The sequence below is a fragment of the Phalaenopsis equestris genome, unplaced genomic scaffold, assembly GCF_001263595.1.
Source record: "Phalaenopsis equestris unplaced genomic scaffold, ASM126359v1 Scaffold000256, whole genome shotgun sequence".
Lineage (NCBI taxonomy): Eukaryota > Viridiplantae > Streptophyta > Magnoliopsida > Asparagales > Orchidaceae > Phalaenopsis > Phalaenopsis equestris.
In genome coordinates, this window is record NW_018164698.1 from 1,452,260 (window position 1) to 1,459,481 (window position 7,222).

Consider the following 7,222-nt stretch of genomic DNA (forward strand, 5'->3'; position numbering starts at 1 on the left):
TATATATATATATATATATATATATATATGTTTGAATTTATCCACAATGCAAAATCAACATTTCATCTCGAGTGCATCAGTCTTATAATATATCATGAGTCATTGACACAACATGACACAACAAGCTATCTTCTTAGATAATAATTGTAACTTGGACACTAATTTTTTTTTCCGTACAGGACATCTGGAATTATCTTCATTATAGAGTTCGTCTCCCAATAATGTTGCTACCTGATTGAAATATTCTCTAGAAATTTTAAAATCAGGTTTGATGCTCAACATTCTCAACGCTAATAATAACTCGGAATGCTTAGTGCAACATTCCCATAAACGTTGTTGCGTAACATTCAATAAATGATAAAATTGTTAAGCTTCATTGTTCGATATTTGATTTTCATCTAGAACATTCTCAACAAAATGAGCTCGTGTGCATCATGAATCAATTCTTCAAACGTGTGAGAATCACATTCCTATGTTGGAGTGGCATAATTTGTTGAGGCACCAACTCGATTGTATTAAACTTTTGGTTATTGCTCACAATGTGCAGTCCAGTTTTAATAAATTTTGTTTAAATCTCTTGCAGTATAGATCCAACATGACTTCTTCAAATCGAAGATACACTTGAGTATTGACATTCACAAAAGGACATCGAAACTTACCCTCAGAACGGTAAATAGGCAGCTGTGATGTCACCTGCATAAAGTCCTCAACATCATTCAAGGATAATTAGTTAGTCATTTTCATCCCGAAAATATTTTATTATACAATGATGATCTCAAAATTCGAAAATTCATCTGCAACATATATGGATCAATACAACCAGATATCAGACATACATACATTCGTATGCAGGCTTGAGGACAAAGAATAAAAGTTACATAATTTATCCATTTTGAATGTATATTTTTTAAAAACATAAAACGTGAAATATTCCCTCGATGTTACATTTGGAGTTGCATGTACGATTGAGACGAACAAAATGATGATGTCTTCGTATAAAGAAAATGTAAAGCCGATACTTGAAGCAAAAGCATGGACTTGTGAGTTGTAAATTTCCAAAGAAGGGAGGAGGGAATATGCATCAATGGTGCCTTTCAGGGATTCGGTTCCTGCTTTCTCTGCTCCGCCTGGCTTAGTGGAAGATGAAAATATTGTCACTGTGTTAATATTTTAATTCAAATATGACAAACTTCCATGGTACGTATTTGGCTTGTTGAGAATGTATTAAAGTAATGCATTTGCCAATCGAAACACCTCTGCAATTATTTAATTGCGAGGCTTAAGGATCAAAACGTCTTTAAATTTATGCTTCTCTTCACAGATGAAAAATACTTAAATACTCCAATTTGTAATTTTTAATGATGCATATGTGATATAACTTAAAAAATGAAGGAATTAGCAAATTTCATCAAATTTCAAATCATTAATTAGAAGAATTCAGCCTAGCCCGACATGAATCAAGCCTTATGGTGCATACTAAGGGGTTGTCTGGTAAAAGTAAATCTTGTAAATTCATATTTACTAAATTCATTGATGCAAATGGTAAGATTTAATAAATCTATGATTTAAGACAAAAATGAGAGATATTGAGAAGAAACCAGATTTACCAAATTATATATATGAAAAAAAAGTAAAGTTTAGGAGTAAGATTTGTAAATACATTGGAATTAAGTGGAATGAATATAAATTTTTGTAATATTCCCAAGAGGTAGGAGAAAGGAAAAGATCGTCGGAGCCATGATTTCACCGGTTAAATGACCGCTGGTATCCGGAGGAGCTTGGTGGAGAGAATCACCTAAAGAAGCACGAGACCGGAGCATAGTTGAAGAAAAAAAAAAAAAAAGAAATAAGGCTCTGTCACGTGAAATGGATATATTAGGGCATTTGTGGCGGACTTTCGTTCGATTTGAGTCGGATAGTGCTCGACGCTTTGAAGTGGCCTTTTAGGGTCGAAACATTTGACACTAAGTCAACTCAAAGTTCTCTGAAAATGTCATAATCCATATAACCAAAGGAAAATATGTTGAGATTTTCATACATATTTTACACTGTTTTTGATGATATTGCACTTTAAAGAAATGAATTTTTGATGTTTTATTGCAAGAATGATGAATTAAGATCATTGGAAAAAAAAGATGCAAAAATGAGCGAATTTGGAGCGAAAAAGATCAAAATGTAAAGATTTGAACTAGGGCGCCAACGACGAACTTTTCCCGAGACTCCAGATTTAATTAACTTAGAAGGCCCGCCAACGGCGCCCTTGAGGCCGCCGACGGCTAGATCGACGGGTATGTCTAACATTGCGTTGGATGAGGACAAATTTTGGAGGGATGCTTAGGCAACTCTTGGGAAAACTCATCCACAATTTTAAAAGAAGAATTTGGCCAAAAATGAAGAAAAAGAGGGAGAGGCTCTAGAGGCTCTAGTGGTCCTGGAGGTTAGAGAGGTTCCAATAGTGTATAGAGAGTTTAGTAGAGAGCCTAATTGTGAGGAATTATTCGAGAGATTGTAAAAGTGGAGGGAAAGTGAGAGATTTCTTCCTCCTTGCCGCTTATGTGTACTGTAAAGAAAAAAAGAGATTCAGAAGAACTTCAAGGAGTTTGTTTGGGGAGAATTAGAGATAAGTGTTATTTACTTGTTGTAGTTTGTATGACTTTGCTTTTATATATGAATTCCGAGTTTTGTTGTGTTTTCCCGATGAGATCTGAGTAGTTTTATCTGTCTTTCTTCTTATCTTGAGATTTGTGAAATGATGATTTGAATTGGTTGAGCCATGAAAATGTTAAGGAAGTTGTGATGATCTTTTCACTTCGATCTTAATTTACTTTCAATCTGGCCAAATAATTTGTTAAAATATGTTGAGTTTTACAACTAAAATGAAGATTACATCCGAGATTCAGGGAGGTCAAAGCCCTTGGAAATTGGGTGCAAATAAATAGGGAAATAAAATTATCGGGCATAGAATTGGAGATTTTAGAGTGACAAACTAAAATCCCAAATTCGGTCCTATCGCTTGGGTGCTGAAGTGTACATATTAGCCCACAGGCGAGGGGAACATGGGAGCTCCGAAGTGAGAGTCAGTATCCTCCCAACCTCGCCGTAGATTCAGTAAACAAGCGTAGGATTAGTCAATGTTCTTTATGCCTGGACCAAAATGTAAAGAATATGTATGCTTCTATTTGGCACAACAAAATTTGAATTGATTCACTTTATCTATTCACTATAATTTCTTGACAAGGAGAATGATGCTTTCTTATATATTGAATATCAAATTAAAACCTTTATTAGTATAATTAGTTACTTAAGAGTCTTAAGAGTTATTAGTTACTTAAGAGTTATTAAAATTATATATTTATTTCAATTGTCTATTAGTTACAGATAAGCAATTTCAATTCCATTGTTGCGATTAAGTGTTGCTTTTCTAAAATCTTAATTCGTAACTTCTAATATTACTCCCTGTGGGATCGATATCTAGGACTTCATTAGAGCCATATATTACTTGAGCGATACGTATACTTGCGTTGATAATTGTGACTTTAGTATTATTGAATATTTTATATATACATCTTTATCGAATCTATAACCATTGTTAAGTTTTTGGTGCCGTTGCTGAGGAATTAAATCTTTTAGCAGCAGTATTAAATACTTGTATTTTTAAGCATATATAAAGTTGTTGTCAAGTAAGCAGGAACACGAGTTGTGGATCTTTTCTAAAGTTAAAATAATTATATTTTTAATGTGAAATGATAAATTTGGGTGCTATAAATGTAAAAATTGTAGTCTATGTGTTGGATATGTAAATACATAGACTTTGAGTGGTATTTGTGCAAATGCCCCTTATAAGAAACTCTCAAGAATCATTTCTTATATAATTTTGTGTTAGAATCTGTTCCTAATTAGTATAAATTCGCGCACTTGTGGTAACTTCTCTAATAACATCCCAACAATAATTCCTTCCGGTACCATGGAAATATTTTCCACCATTCTTTTGGCTATGTTTGTCCTTCTCCTCTTCACCTCCTTCTGCCATCATTGGAGATGGAAGAGCTCTTCACTAAGCCCTGCTTCTCTCCCTTTTATCGGTCATCTCTACCTCCTCAAACGCCCCATCCACCGCTCCCTCACCGCCCTCTCCTCACGCCACGGTCCTGTCCTCTCCCTCCGCTTCGGCTCTCGCCCTGCTCTCCTTGTCTCCTCGGCCACCGCGGCAATGGAATGCTTCTCCGTTAACGACATCACCTTTGCCAATCGCCCACACTTCCTCGCAGGAAAACACCTCGGCTATGATTATACCTCTCTAGTGTGGGCCTCCTACGGCCCCCACTGGCGCAACCTCCGCCTCATCACCGCTAAAGAAATCTTCTCCACTTCACGCATCGACACCTTCTCTAAAGTTCGTGAAGAAGAAGTCATCGCTATGTTGAGAGCACTTGCAAGCGATTCAAGCAACAACGAAGCAGTTGAAGTGCGACCAAGGCTATTCGAACTCGCCCTCAACGTGATGATGCGAATGGTGGCTGGTAAGAGGTTTTGCAGGAACGAAGAAGGAGAGGCGAAGCAGGCAAAGTGGTTTCTCGAGATTGTGAAGCAGTCGTTTTCGGTGGCTGGCGCCGGTAATCTTGTTGACTTTTTGCCGTTGCTGAGGTGGTTTGGTTATAAAGGATTTGAGAGTAGGGTAATGAAGCTGCAGAAGATGAGGGATGCGTTCTTCCAAGAGCTTGTTGAGGAGAGGAGAGCGGAATGTACTGAAAATATTAGGGTTGAAGAAGAAAGTGGAGAGGAGAGTTCATGCAAGCGTAGAAAATGCTTAATTGATGTGTTGTTGGCATTGCAGAAAAGTGATCCGAAGCAGTTCACAGACCGAATTATCAAAGGTGTGATGACGGTAAGCTAAGCTCATCCATTCCAGCTAGGGCTGTCAATTTGGCTCGTTGTTCGTGAACAGCTCGTGTTCGGCTCAACAACAGTTTGTTCGCTCGTGTTCGGCTCGAAATGGCTCAAAAAAAAATTATATAACTTTTTATATAACAATATATTACATATATTATTTATATAATAATATATTATATATATTTATGTCTAAATTTAAATCATAACACCTCATGTGACAGCGTGGTTAGTGTCTTCATTTGTATATATTTGATCTAGGTTCGAATCACACACTTTACATCTATTTTTCTCAATTTTAGTTTAACGAGCCAATTTCGAGCCGAACACGAGCCGAACACGAACACAAATATTTAAATCGAGCCAAACACGAACACACTGTTCACGAGTCGATTTCGAACACGAGCCGATTTCGAACACGAGCTATTTCGAACGAGCCGAACACAAGCCAAGCCTGAGCTCGCTCAAGCTCGGCTCGTTTACAGCCCTAAACCCAGCCCTTTTTTTTTCAAATATTTTTTTTTAATTTATTTATTTAGAAAGGTTGAGGTATATACCACTCAATTCCTATGTAATTATGTATCTAACACCTAAAATTCAAATTTTACAGAAAAGACATATTTCACGTTTAAGAAATTAAAATTATGACATTTTTTTATGTGATGTAAAACGATATAAGAGACGTGAATTAATATAGAAAACAAATTTTAGACGTTAGATATTTGGATACATAAGAATTGGGTGACATATTTGCATGTCCCTGTCTGTTTTTTTTTTTTTTTGTCTTCTTCATAACAGATCAATGCGTCTTAAATTGAACAAAAAACTTATCGATATAATCATATAATATTATTCTAATTATCTTGTTATTAACTATATGTTCATTAAATATTAAAAATGAAGAAAAACAGCAACTTGTCGATAATATCTCTTAAATTTGCATAGTCTTTTATATACTGATTTCTATTAATGTAATTGGCAATAAAATAACTTTCAAAAAATTGAAAATTCAAAGAGCCAACCTTTTCAAAGTGAAACTTTACTATAATCCTAATTGCTAGAAAGCAGCAATGACAGAATGAAAGAAGAGATGGCATGAGCAGGCATGTGCACCTCCTCGATTATTAAAATGTTCTCACAAATATTTTAAAAGAAAATATTAATAAATTATAGCAATTTGATATATCTATATCTATATACATATAATCCTGCTTTAAAATTGTTATAAGCAGGTTCTTCTATTAGGAGGCACAGACACTTCGGCCCTAGCAATAGAATGGGCCCTCGCCCTCCTGTTGCGCAACCCGTCTTCCCTCCAAAAAGCCGCGAGCGAACTCCACTCCCGCACCAGCAATATCCGCCTCATCGACGAATCCGACCTCCCACACCTTCCCTTTCTCAACGCCATCATCAAAGAAACGCTCCGTCTCAGACCAGTGGGACCAATCATCCCCCATGAGTCTGCCGCCGACTGCACTGTCAGCGGCATGGAAGTCCCGAAGGGAACAATGCTGCTTGTGAATACATGGGCCATCCACCGAGACCCGGAGCTGTGGGAGGACCCCGAAGCATTTCGACCGGAGAGATGAGAAAGAAAGTTAGAGGAAAAAGGAAAGAAGTCAGGAAAGTTTTTGGCTTTTGGGATGGGGAGGAGAGGCTGTCCCGGGGAGGCGCTTGCGCTGCGCATTGTGGGGCTTGCGCTGGGGGCGTTGATTCAGTGCTTCGAGTGGGGAGTAGGAGATGGAGAGGAGGTGGAGATGAGAGAAGGGGATGGGTTGTCTATGCCCATGGCTACGCCTTTAAGAGCTTTATGTAAGCGGCGAGAGTTTGTGAATGATGATTGGTTCGTTTCGTAAGCAGGAGGTTGGATGTTGTGCTATGATGAATTCTGAAGGAAAGGAGATATGTAGTTATGTATGCGTGAGAAAAATTATTTAAGGAATAAAAGGTTATTTATGTGGCCTTTGATCGCTTTTTTTATTCCTCATTTTTCAAATCATTCTTAAACCTAAGCCATGCTAAAATAAATTATGTCCTTATTTTCTAATAAAATCATTTATTTTTCTTATTTAATAATTAATCTAATATTGACAAATATAGAACCTTATTTCAAATGATAAACTTCATGGAAAAAAAATGTGCATTCAAGTTTATGTTAGCTGATGTGTGCTAGAAAATTTACGGCAATAGGGTAATGTATTATTGTCTTAGAGTTGTACTAGAATTCAACACACACATAGATGAAAGAGAAACAAGTAGTGATGACTCCAAAAGTTTTTACGTGAAAACCTCATAAAGAGAAAAACCACAAAATCTGATCCAGTTGCGAAAATTC

General features: G+C 36.7%; 1 pseudogene; it reads left to right on the plus strand.

Annotated features, from left to right (window-relative positions):
- Positions 1 to 3,924: 3,924 nt before the first annotated feature.
- Positions 3,925 to 6,843, plus strand: LOC110024455 (annotated as a pseudogene).
- Positions 6,844 to 7,222: the final 379 nt, after the last annotated feature.